Source organism: Phocoena sinus, chromosome 4, assembly GCF_008692025.1.
Source record: "Phocoena sinus isolate mPhoSin1 chromosome 4, mPhoSin1.pri, whole genome shotgun sequence".
Taxonomy (NCBI): Eukaryota; Metazoa; Chordata; class Mammalia; order Artiodactyla; family Phocoenidae; genus Phocoena; species Phocoena sinus.
In genome coordinates, this window is record NC_045766.1 from 58,853,977 (window position 1) to 58,868,032 (window position 14,056).

General features: G+C 35.7%; 1 non-coding gene across 1 annotated transcript; it reads left to right on the forward strand.

Moving 5' to 3' along the window:
* The first annotated feature begins 2,519 nt into the window (after window positions 1-2,519).
* On the forward strand, window positions 2,520-2,592 carry TRNAK-UUU. The gene has a single exon. It is a non-coding gene; the product is annotated as a tRNA-Lys (tRNA).
* Window positions 2,593-14,056: the final 11,464 nt, after the last annotated feature.

The following is a 14,056-nucleotide window of genomic DNA, read 5'->3' on the forward strand; positions in this document are numbered from 1 at the left end:
AATAATGTGTAATCTGCTGATTTTGGATGGAATGTTCTATAGCTATCCTAAGTCCATCTGGTTCAATGTGTCCATTATTTCCTTATCAATTTTCTGTCTTGATCTATCCATTGATTTAAGTGGTGTATTATTATTGTATTACTGTCAATTTCTCCCATTATGTCTGTTAATATTTGCTTTATATATTTAGGTGCTCCCATATTACGTGCATATGTTTCTTGAATGTTATATCCTCCGCTTGGATTGATCCCTTTATCATTATATAAAGTCCTTCTTTGTCTTTTGTTGTAGCCTTTGTTTTAAATTCTATTTTGTCTGATATGAGTACTGCTATCCCCAGCTTTTTTCACTTTTCATTTACATGGAATATCTTTTTCCATTCCTTCTGTCTGTGTGTGTCTTTAGCTCTGGGTTGAGTTTTGAGGTAGGCAGCATATAGATGAGTCTTTTTTTTTATCCATATATCAGCATACTTAATAATGAAAAGCTGAAAGATTTTCCTCTAAGATCAGGAACAAGGCAAGGATGCCCATCTCACTACTTTTATTCAAGATAGTATTGGAAGTCCTAGCCACAGCAATCAGACAAGAAAAGGAAATAAAAGACATCCAAATTAGAAAGAAAGAAGTAAAACTGTCATTATTTGAAGATAACATGATACTATATATATAGGAAACCCTAAAGACTGTACCAAAAACTACTAGAACTAATAAATGAATTCAGTAAAGTTTCAGGATACAAAATTAATATACAAAAATCTATTGCATTTCTATACACCAATAATGTACTATCAGAAAGTGAAATTAAGAAAACAAGCCCATTTACCATTACACCAAAAATAATAAAATTTCTAGGAATAAATTTAGCCAGGGAAGTGAAAGACCTGTACTCTGAAGACTATAGGACATGATGAAAGAAATTGAAGACAAAACAAAAAATTGAAGATATTCTGGGCTCATGGATTTATGAATTAATATTGTTAAAATGTCAGTACTACCCAAACTAATCTACAGATTCAGTGCAATCTCTTTGAAAATTCCATTGGCATTTTTCACAGAACTAGAAGAAATAAGTCTAAAATGTGTATGGAATCACAAACGTCCCCAAATAGCCAAAGCAATCTTGAGAAAGAAGAACAAAGCTGGAGGTATCATGCTCCCTGATTTTAAGTATACTACAAAGCTACAGTAATCAAAGAGTATGTTACTGGCACAAAAACAGACACAATAGAGCAGAATAGAGAGCTCAGAAATAAACCCATGCACATATGGTCAATTCATCTATGGCAAAAGTAGGAAGAATAAAGAATGGGGAAAAGACAGTCTCTTCAATAAGTGGCATTGGAAAAATTGGACAGCTACATGTAAAAGAATAAAATTAGACCATTTTCTCACACTATATACAAAAATAAACTCAAAATGGGATAAAGATTAAATACAAGACCTGAAACCACAAAACCCCTAGGAGAAAACATAGGCTGTATGCTCTTTGAAATCAATCTTAGCAATATTTTTTTGGATATGACTTTTCTTGCAAGGGCAACAAAAGTAAAAATAAATAAATGGGGACACAAACTAAAAAGCTGTTGCACAGTGAAGGAAACCATTACTAAAATGAAAAGGCAGCTTACTGAATGGGAGAAGATATTTGCAAATGATATATCTGATAAGGAATTAATATGCAAAACATACAAAGAATTCATACAACTAAACATTAAAAAAAAAAACACACAAACAACCCAATTTAAAAATGGATAGAGGACCTGAATAGGCATCTTTCCAAAGAAGACATCCAGATGGCCAGCAAACACATGAAAAGATGCTCAATATCACTAATGATGAGGGAAATACAAATCAAAAACACAATGAGATATCAACTCACACCTGTCAGAATGACTACTGTCAAAGAGATAAGAAATAACAAGTGTTAGAGAGGACGTAGAGAAAAGGGAATCCCAGTACACTCTTGGTGGGAATGTATATTGGTGCAGCCACTGTGGAAAACAGTATGGATGTTCCCCCAAAAGTTAAAAATAGACCTACCATACTATCCAGCAATTCCACTCCTGTATATTTATCTGTAGAAAATGGAAACACTATTTTGAAAAGATATATGCACCCTAGTGTTCATAGGAACATTATTTACAGTGGCCAAGATACGGAAGCAACCTAAGTGTTCATCAACAGATGAATAGATAAAGAAGATGTGGCATGTATAGAGAGTAGAATATTACTCAGCCAAAATTTCATTCTTTTTTATGGCTGAGTATGGCTAGCAGGGAAGAGAAGGCTGGGGTGAGAGGCAAAATAGATGAAAGAGATTAAGAGGTATAAAATACTAGGTATAAAATAAATAAGTTACAAGGATGTAATGTTCAGCACAGGGAATATAGTCAATATTTTATAATTTTATATGGAATATAATCTGTAAAAATATTAAATTATTATGTTTTAACACTTGAAACTAATATAATATTGTAAGTCAACCATACTTCAGTTTAAAAATTATCACAGGGGTGTTCCCTGGTGGTCCAGTGGTTAGGACTTGGCACTTTTGCTGCCGTGGCCCCCAGTTCAATCCCTGGTCAGGGAACTAAGATCACACAAGCCACACAGTGTAGCCACACACACACAAAATAATTATCACAGGGAAGAAGTTGGAAAAACAATTGAAGAAGACACAAATAAACTGAAAAACATTCCATGCTCATGGATTAGAAAAATTGATATTGTTAAAATGTCCATACTTCCAATGGCATTTTTCACAGAAATAGAACAAACAATTCTAACATTTGTGTGAAATCACAAAAATCCTGAATAGCCAAAGAAATCTTGAAAAAGAAGAAAAAGTTGGAGACATCATGCTCCATGATTTCAAACTATATTACAAAGTTGTAGTAATCAAAACAGTATGGTAGTGGCATTAAAAAAAGAAACATAGATCAGTGGAACAGAACAGAGAGCCTAGAAATATAGCCACACACATATGCTCAATTATTTACAACAGAGGAGGCAAGAATATACAATGGGAAAAGGACAGTCTCTTCAATAAGTGATGTTGGTAAATAGTATAGCCACATGCAAAAGGATGAAATAGACTACTGTCTTACACTAAGCACAAAAATTAACTCAAATGGATTAAAGACTTGAATCTAAGGCCTGAAACCATAAAATTCCTATAAGAAAACATTGGCCTTGAACTCCTTGACTTCAGTCTTTGTGATGATTCCTTGGATCTAACTCCATAGGCAAGGGCAACAGGCAGTAAAATAAACAAATGGGACTACCTTAAACTAAAAAGCTTCTGTAGAGTGAAGGAAAGTGTCAACAAAATGAAAAGGCAACCTACTGAATGGAAGAGAGGATATTTGCAAATCATATATCCAATGAAGGGTTAATATCTAAAAATATACAAAGAACTCACACAACTCAGTAACAAAAAGCAAACAACCCAGTTAAAAAATGGGCAGAGGATTTGTAGACATTTTTCCAAAGAAGACATACAAATGGCCCAACAGGCACATGAAAAGATGCTCAACATTACTAATCATCAAAGAAATGCCAATCAAAATCACAATGAGATATCACCTGACACCTGTTAGAATGGCTATTATCAAAAAGACAAGAAATAGTGTGTTGCTGAGAATGTGGAAAAAAGAGGACCATTGTGCACTGTTGGTGAGAATGTAAATTGGTTTGGCTCTAGTAAAACAGTCTGAAGTTTCCTCAAAAACTAAAAATTGAACTATACTATATGATACAGCAATTTCAATTCTGGGTATTCGAAAAGATTTTTTCACCCCTAAGTTCATTGCAGCATTATTCACAATAGCCAAGATATGAAAACAACCTGTGTCCCATCTATGGATGATTGGATAAAGAAGATGTGGCATATATATACACACAATGGAATATCACTCAGCCATAATAAAGCATGAGATCTTGCAATTTGCGGCAACATGGGTGGACCTTGAGTGTGTTATGCTAAGTGAGTATAAATATAAATAAATCAGGCAGAGTAAGGCATATAGTGTGTGATTTTACTTATACGTGGAAAATGAAAAACAAAACAAATGAAGAAAACAAAATAAAACTCCTCGATACAGAAAACAGCATAGTGGTTGCCAGAAGGTAGGACAGTTGGAGGTGGGGCTGGGGAAAATTGGTAACAGAGGTCAAGAGGTACAATCTTTCATTCATAAAATAATAATGTCATAGGGATGTAATGTACAGCATGGTGACCATAGTCAATAATATTATATTGCATATTTTATAACTTTGTATGGTTTCAGAGGGTAACTTACCTGTGATCATTTCACAGTATATACAAATAGGGAAAGATTATGTTGTATACATGAAACTAATGTTTTATGTCAATTATACTACAATTTTTTTAAAAAAAAGATACCATAGGAAGGACTATTTCTTCTCTTTTGTATATTCGACAATAATCTAATAAAGAGATAGGCAAATGGTGATATTTCTTTACAGGAGAACTTTGCACTATGTTTGTGATTAAATCAATCACATGTATTCCTTAGGTTAAAATAATGTGCAAATCACATTTATTTCTCTTTACTGAATGTGATAATTTCACTGTTTCAGAGGATAAAATAGCTCAAGACTCATAGAAGAAATTTAGAAGATTTAGTTACTTACAAAAAAAACCCCAAAAAACTGGGATCAGGGATAATGACAATACACTTTTAAAATTCAACAAGGCAGAATCACTAATCTTCAATGAGGTCAGGTTGAGGAGAGAAGAAAAATGTGGTTTAGAAAAGAACACTTTGGAAGAGGATGAATGATTTAAGCACTGAGTTGGGTTCCTCTAGGTGACAATAATGCATCCTTTCTTGGAATTTTTTTTAACAAAAGCAACTTAAGCAGGGCAGAGACAGGGTCTTTTATTTTTGCATCAGCAGTGGCTAGATGTACTGCAGCCCAATGGGGATGAGGGAGGACAGTGGGTCCCCAGGCCCTATGCTCACCAAAGGCCTCCTGTAGGCTAATATGTTTCATCACAGAGATATCCAGACAGGTCAGAGAGAAGGAAACTATATTGCCCTGGTACCAGTCATGCCACCTGGAGTGCACTGCAAATTGACAGTTTTATAAATATAATTTTTATATTGACAATCATATAACATTGTATTTTGTGTGTGTTTATAGCACTAATGTGTTAGGCATTAGTGCTATAAATATAGCATTTTACATGCTATATTTTACACAGAAAACACCCTTGGTTACTCTGCTTTAAAGCATTTTAACAAACCAGGAGTTTCAAAATATGAAAGGGCCTGGGCTTTGTCTGATCTCTGAGAGGCATTTATCATGGATTAACAAATTAGAAATGCTGAAAACCCCCTTACAGAGTTTGTTTATTTGCAGATTATTTATCTGGATATGTAATTGAGCAATACTGTGACTGGTCTGCTAGTTGTGATTATGGGGGTCTCCCAGGGGATCATATTAATACCAAAATTACTTAGCTTTTTATTAATCAATTATGGCCTGCTTTATTTAAGGGATGCAGGGAGTTTGCAGCAGTGGAAAATCCACTGGGGCTTTAAAATTTCTTATTAAATCTTCTGTAGGTTTTTCCAAAATGTGGTTAATAACAGAGTTCTATGACATGATAAGAAAGCAAAGTATACCATTTGTAATTCTAAAAGAAAATTACAGGTAACTTAACTCCAAAAGCAGTAATAATTAGAATAGCAAGGGGTACTGAGATAGAGGGAATTAAATCCTATGGGAATCTTGTGGTTATTTTGGAGAAATCATTACCTACTTTAATCATTTGGATTATAGGTACTGAGGATACACTCCTGATTAGGGGTTTGATAGATGTATAATTTGACTCTGGGTGTCAGTAGGCTCACAACTCTAGATAGTAAATATTGCCAGTTACTGATGATGCCTGAATAACAAGTGGAAAAATCTTACAAGTTGTAACTTGGACCTCATCAATACATTTGCTATATTTATTAGTTTATGCTAATAAGCTCCTTTATGAGAAGGATCATCACTTATTTCTCTTAGGAAGTTCATTTAATTTTCTCCTTTATTTATTTTTTTAATTTAAAAATTGTTTCTGGTCCAAATGGACTGAGATAGAGAACATTCAAATTGGTACTTTTGTTTGCTTGCTTGTTTTCCTTAAAAAGACTAGTCTTTCCTGTTGGTTAATCTCAATGTAACAAGAAATAGTGCATTGGTCCAGTGGTTCACACAACTTTGTTAACAGTATAACTATATACTGATTAGACCATCCAAGACACATAGTGGGTAAAGCCTGGTACTGGGGAGAAAATCAGAGGGACTCATTCATGTAATAGATATGCTTTGAACCTAATATGTGCCAGATATGATACCAGATGCCCTGGGTATGTCCTCTTCCCTGTTATGTGGCCAACACCAAAAGTTGCTGAACTCAACTCTCAGCCCTCACTGGGGAAGCCACAAATTTAGGAATGCCTTTATTGGGTTTGAAGTTAATTAAGATTAAGTAGATGACCAAAATATTTTTTCTCTCATGAATTTCCAAAACCTTAAACTGTATCAGAAAAACAATGTTAAACCCAAAAACTAGATGCTGGTTCAGCAGCAATACCAAAGAAACAGGTAAGATTTGACCCATCATTTGCATGACTCGGCCTTGCTCACCTCACCCTAATTCAGGCCTGGGCGACATGTTTCCAGCCCAACAACCTCTAGCAACCATTCTGTCCCCCTCCTCTGACAGATGGGGGTTGGGTTGGGTGAGGTCCCAGGAGCCTGAGCTAGATGGGGACTTATCACCTGCAGATGCAATATTATCCAACCCAGGGAAATACTAATAGCAGGGTCCTAAGAGAATGGTAGGTCAGAGGCAGAATAAACAGCCCATGCTGGGGGATTTTTCCAAATGGAATTCAAGGTAGAAAGGCAGCCGAAGGATAAAGTTAAAGGGACAAAGACAAATGTTGCTGCTGAATGAGGATGTGGGGAGATGAGCCTGTAATAATTCCTGAGTCGTCTGTGGACATCCTCATGGCCTTTTCTTATCCATTTTCCATAGCTGTTATGAGAGCTCCCGGAGCTTTGAAAGTGATGGCCAGAGGCAAACCATTTATCTGTTTTGGCAATACTTTTATCTGTTTTGGGAAATACTTTCCCCATTATACCAACCTTATACTACTTTTTATTCAGCCTTGAGGGAAGTAAGCTCAAGATACTGGCCATGTGCTCTCCTTTCTGGAAGACCAATAGTGTGAGACACCCGGCGAGGAGGACACTCACAATTGGGTTGAGCATGGCCTTTTAGTAACGTCCTGCACTGGACCAGGCAGTTCCATACCCGAGGCTCAAAAAGGCTGAATGAGTTATTCAAGAAACCGGTAGAATTTGAACGAGCCCAACCCAGGAAGGCTGTTAAGGAACAGTTTGAAAGCTTGAAGTGTCAGCAAGATTAGCAGCCTCTCAAACAACCAAAATGTATTTCTCCTATGTGTTTCCTCCACCACCATCATCACCACCAAATTCACAGGGCACATTTCCCAAGGATAGTTTGTTTAATGAGCTGGTCAATCTGAAAACAAAAGCCCCTTTTGGGAGTTTCGATTGCTAGGAAGTTTTCTGCTCTGAAAACTGAGGAAGTTGATGCTCCAGAATCTGAATCTACCTCGTTCAGTTTCTGCATAAGAGATTAGGTAGAAGGTAGAAATGAGAGAGAGAGAAGAAAAAGGAATATTTTTAATACTTGCATTTGTTTAATTTCTTAGGAGAATTAATAGACTATTCTTTTAGAAGAAGTAAATTAACTTTATACACTGTTTAAGGAATATTGTGTATGTAAGATCAAATGAGGGGAAAGGATAGTTTTGCCAAAGGCAACTGTTATCAAGGTTCTGAAATTAATTGGATGCTTTAATTGAGGTAGATTACTAGCTAATGCTTGCTTGAATGCAGTAATTCTCCTATTAAATTATCTTTGAATAATTACCTGAAATTTCTCAGCTGCAGGGACTGATGGCTATTTAATTGCACAGCAATGTTGCTATATAATTACTTAACAAGGTGTCCTGTAATAGTTTAATTCCCTTTTGACTGAAAAAAGTGGATGATAAAGTAACTACAAATACCTGTTTCATAAAAAATAAATCTCTCTAGTTTTTTCCTTCAGATTATTTGATATTTGAAAGTAAATGAAATTATTTCTAAATTTTTTATTTATAATTCAAGTATTGATGATTTTTAAAACAGACTAGAGCCTCTCTAACACATAACACATTAGATAACATTTCAAAGGGTTGGAATTGTCATTTTTAATTTTTGCTTATCATGAGCAGTTTATGTTATTAAGTGCCCAGGAAACCACTCTTTTCTCTTCATTTTTATTGCATATTTTATCTAAGGTTTCCAAATTAGGTATGTAATCATTAAATGAATAATTAAATATTATTTAAATGTGCCCATATGTCATGTGACAGTAGTATGACAGAAAATTAATTGCCTGAAATTATTTTGCAAACAGTCTGCGAAGCACGTAGTTTCCACCAAGACGTCAATTTACTAGCATTTAGAATATTGCTACAAACGTTATTAAAATATCAATAACAAGTATCATCTGACTTATCAGGTTAATCTAATTGACCTCTATAACAGTCTTAATTTGACACTAAAGTAAAAAAGCAAAGGACACAATATATTTTGACAATTTTTCTTTCTTATATAACTTGGTGATATAAAAACTAATAAAATCTTAAGAAGGCACAGCTGATTGGGATGTTGACTGAAAAAGCAAATTAACATTAGTGTATTTCCAGTCTTGCACATTAAATATACTTCCAAGATTTGTCCTAATGATGTAACATTGTATAAGTGACCTTTCTACTAGAATAACATGTTTGTTAAGCTTGACAAAACTAGAATTGAACACTGTTTTAATAAATTAGGAGAATGGGTCACATTAACAAGATGAAGTTTGAGATTCAAGGCAATTTCATTCACATACAGAAGATGGACAGGAATGGTCTTTTCCAGTACGGCAGAAACAGTACTGAGTCATTGTGGAAAATAGCTAAATGTGAGACTTCACATTAGACCTTTTTTTTAAGCAAAGCTAATACTGAAATACATAGATGAGAATGCAGAATATAGGTCTCACTATCTTAAGCACTGGTTGGTAAAGAACTGGTGATGCCAAAGTCAATTTCCAATTGTTTTAAAATCAAAGATCATAGATATAATATATGCATCACACATATTATTAAATCCTTCAGTATCTGCAAGGTATTTGTCCTGGCTCCATTATGAACAGTTTAATTCTACTTATGATAAAAGTTTTGAATCAGGTGAAAATATGGTACAGAATACCACTTGTGAGTATTGGTGCTAGGAATATAAGAAATGCAGATGATCAAACTTTGATGAAATCATCCTCATATATTGTAGCTATAGATGGATCCATTGCCTGAGAAGTACAGCACACAGGGAAATGTACACCGTGATTTGTGCAAGGAATGTATAATCCAACAACCTGGCCCCATGGAAGTATGCAAAATGAATTGCGTAGCTAGGAAAAACCATATAACAACCACTGTATCTTTGAGATCTTTAAGATTAAAATGGAGTTTTAAAATTATGTTGAATGAGAAAGCAAAGCCAAGGTGTTTGGTCATTTCAACCTTTTGACCTTAGCAGTATTTCAAAACCAAAGCCAAACAGAAATGCTTGCTATAGAGTCTGTGAGAAAGAAGGAAAGAGTTGATACAGAGTAAAGAGGGAGTTTGATGGGATGGGAATGGTGGAGATGGAAGTGAGGAAGATGCAGAACATGAAAGGATATTCTTAGTGATTCCCAAGAGGTTGTGTACCCCAAGATGAAATTCTTTGGTTGCTTATGAACACTGCAATTGTGGTCATTCTTTTGTGGGCCATATCACTCTTACATACTGCTGGTATTGTGGAGAGGATGCCAAAAGGCAGCAGGATTCTGTCTCAAACCTGTGAATGAAAGGAAAAGTGATAAAGTACTGTTTTTGGAAACCCTCTCCGCAATGCAGACACCAGGCCAAGCCTGTCGTGGGCATGTATTTATGGCACACCCTCCCAGGAACCTGTCCCACTGGTGTGTGGGGACAAGGCAATCATGGCACAAGTCAGTGGGCCCATTTGCACTGTGTACACTCTAGTAATAAATTTTTCTCTTTAATAATAATACTGTGGCAACTATAACAAATAGACAGTCTCAGAGTTTTTCTGTACATGCTACAATTTTTTTATTTCTCCAAGTAGCAATTGTGGATAAGTCTTTTTTTTTTTCATTTAGGAAATATGTTCTTCACCAGAAAATACAGTACCATTATCTTTTTTTTAAAGGTCTTAATTTTGTTTATTTAAAATTGAGCTCTGTTCCAGTCACATGATTTAATCAGTGGGAGTGGTAGTCTAATACCACTGTTATGTTTGACCTCAGAATCGACAATGTTCGCTTTCAAAAATAGAAGTGGTCCTTGAATAAAATGAATAGTCTGATTTATTAAGAATGGACTTCATTTTCTTGTATGGCTTTTCCTCAAATGGAAATATGTATCTCAGAAGTAATTATACAGGAAATCTTCCCTCAACTCACATATCCGCTCACCCCTAAAATAAAATAAAACGAAATTTCTTCATGTGGTTCCAAAAGGAAGGAGACATCATCTCTGTTCCTTGTCTCAATAATGCATCTTCTGCCAAAAGACAAATGTCAAATTAAATAGGCAAGACAAAATAGAAATGTCTTCATCAGGAGCAAGCTGCTTTGTCTTGCAGGATGTGGATGTGTGTTTACAGTAGTGTCACTCACTGTTCAGTGACTGAGATCGATTCTTCATTGGGATTCACGTTTTCACCATAAAACGAGAGACCACAATTAGGTAGAACTTTGATCAATCCTCCTGCCAACAGATCTGGAATCAAATTTTGAGCCTGATCTGAGCTCATATTCTTCCTTTATTCCAGTACAAAAGCTTGGACCCGCAGCATCATTGAAGCATCCTTGAAATCATTTGTGTTTCACTGGTGATGTGAGGTATGGCCATTCTTTCATTCCACAAACTAGATGGGCTTTTTCTACTTTCATCGAAGGAGAATTACTTAACCTTTTAGGGCCTTGCACTCTCATTGGCAGACCTATGGTTTTAGACTATGATGAATAGTTCCCAAACTTTATCGTGCTTAATAATCACCTGGAGCTTGATAAAAATGCATTTTTCTAGGCCCACCACCAGAGATTCTGGTTTAATTGGACTGGGGTGAGGCTCAGGCATCTCCATTTTTAACACGCTCCCCAGGTGATTCTTCAAACTTTGATGAACACAGAGTTAGATGATCTCTGAGGTTCCATCTAGATTCTAACATCTGCAATCAGTTCATGAAATCCTAGAGCTAGCGGGTCTCCTAGAAATCAAGTGGAATTTTGTATAAACTGGTTGCATAATACAGATGAGACAGTATATCAGGTAATAATAACATTAAACAGCTAATATTTGTTGAGTATTTCTTAAATTTAGGCAAGCCTTTATTTTAAGGACTTTATAAATATTAATTCATTGATCCTTAAAGAATATTAGGAGGAAAGTAATGTTACTATGTCTGTTTCACAGGTGTGGAATCTGAGGCCGAGAGAGGTGAAGTCATTTACTCAAGACTGGACAGGCCTTGGGGAATGGGCAGGCACTTGCCCATGTTGAAAAGAGCATTCTGGGTGGAGAAAGCAGAAGGAGCAAAAGCCCAGATCTATTGAGCTTATGAATTATTCAACAGTAGCAAGTGCTACTGTGCCTGGGGCTCACGTGGCTTTGGGGAGTGTGAGCAGGGAGCGGGGAGGGAAGGAGAGAGGGTAGGGAGAGAATTTAGACCTAAAACTGAAAAGGTAGCTCAGGGTCTAGTTTATGGAGGGACTTAGGTGTTATGGAATTTGGGCTCTTTCACCTTTCTACTTTTTACTTTTTTTCTTTTTTATGATAGAGTCAAACTGGCAAAAGAAAGGTCAGCTGTATTTATAATGTACATATCCTTTATAAAACAAATAATTTCACCCCTAGAATTTTAAATTCATAACCAGAAATGCATATTAGAAGTTACATACAAGACTATTTTCATCACAGTTATTTACATACTAAAATTTTGGCAACAACATAAATGTTCAACAATAGGAGATTCTTGCAATAAATCTTTGTATATGCATATAATGGTACTTCGTTTAGCCATTCAAATATTTTAGAAAAATACTTAATGACAGGAAAATGTTCACAATATAATATTACTTTTTAAAAGCAAAGTTATCAAGCAGTATATAGAACGGTATGATTCCAATTTTATGAAAATTATGGAAAACACCGAAACGTTGACAGGGTTCTCACAGCAAACTGTGATTAAGCATGGTTTTCACTTTTTTAAGTGAAAACGTTTGTCAGTGTTTTACAGATTTTTCTCTATTAATCAATGTTACATTTTATTTTATAAAATAACTGTAATAAAGCATATCATTTAGAAATATTTTCAGTGTGAATTGAGGCAAAACAGATTTTCTAATAACCAGAGCATTTAGTCAGGAAACCCCAATTCTATGCATTCCAGTTAAATTTAAGTTTCTGGGGAGTGGAGGCCTGCTGAAAAGATGCGTGCAGGATGGGCTCCAGGTTGCAGAGAGAGCCAGGAAAGGTGGAAAATGTCCTTGTAACCCTGGAGAATCAACAAGGAGGGGTATCCTGAGGATGCCAAGCAGAGGATCCCGATTTTGCTAAGCACCACCTTGTTTACCCTCAGCTGTTTCTGTGTAACCAGAGGCAGTGGGTGTAGGAATTTTTGTCCTACCTGAGTGTACTTATTTGCAAGTCAATGGAAACAATACTAGTGAAAGTCAACACTGCTTTGAATGATTTGTCAGTTTCTTTGGAAAACATGGTTGACTGTGTCCTAAGGGCAGCTCCCAGGTGATTCTATAGTGGAAGTATGGCTGCATGTTCTTCACGGTGGAATTGGTATGCAGTAATTACTGAAGCCCAGAAAGATTACTTAGGGCACCCTAAGGCTGGCTCACAGCGTGAACCCTGAGGAACGTTTAACAGTGAGACGCACTGCCTGCCATCTTCTCATTCACCTCCTCATTTCAGCTCCTCTCAACAATATCCACTTAGTTTTCCAAGTCAGAAACCTCAGAACTATCCTTGATTTTTCCTTCTCCCAAACAACACATCCAAAGAGTCACCAAGTACAGCTGATGTTAAGTCCAATGTAGTATTTTGTTTTGTTGTGAAATCACTAAATAAATGCTTCCTCATAGAAAAATTGTCAAGCGGATGAAAAGATAAAAGAGGAGGGGAAAATCACTCTTGATCCCACTATTAATATTTACAAGTATTTTTTCATGAAATTTTCTATCAAGTTCTGTATACAACTTTGAATCCAGATTTTTTCAGATACATATGTATTTTTCAGATTCTTTTCCATTATAAGTTATTACAAGATATTGGATATAGTTCCCCGTGCTATACAGTAAATCCTTGTTGTTTATCTGTTTTATATATAGTAGTATGTGTCTGTTAATCCCATACTCCTAATTTATCCCTCCCCACTTCCCCTTTGATAACCATAAGTTTGTTTGCTATGTCTGTGAGTTTCTGTTTTATAAATAAATTCATTTATGTTGTTTTTTAGATTCCACATATAAGTTATAACACATAATATTTGTCTTTCTCTGTCTGACGTACTTCACTTAGTATCAAGAATTTTTTCTTCAAACTATTGTTGACTCTGTTACTCTCCCTCATTCACTACAACTTTATTTCAGACCTTTCCTCACCAGAAATAAAGTGTTTCTTGTCTCTAAGGACACAAGGGGGACTAAAGCAAGCACGAGCCCTGCTCTCATGGAGCCTACAAGCAATACCTATCAATCTTTTCTCCCTTCTTTAACAGAAGGGGTCTCATACAGCTCATACTCTCCTGTGGCTTGCTTTTCTTCTACAACATTATATCACGGAGCTCATCTTACATTCGTTCCTCATTCCTCCTTACATTGTATA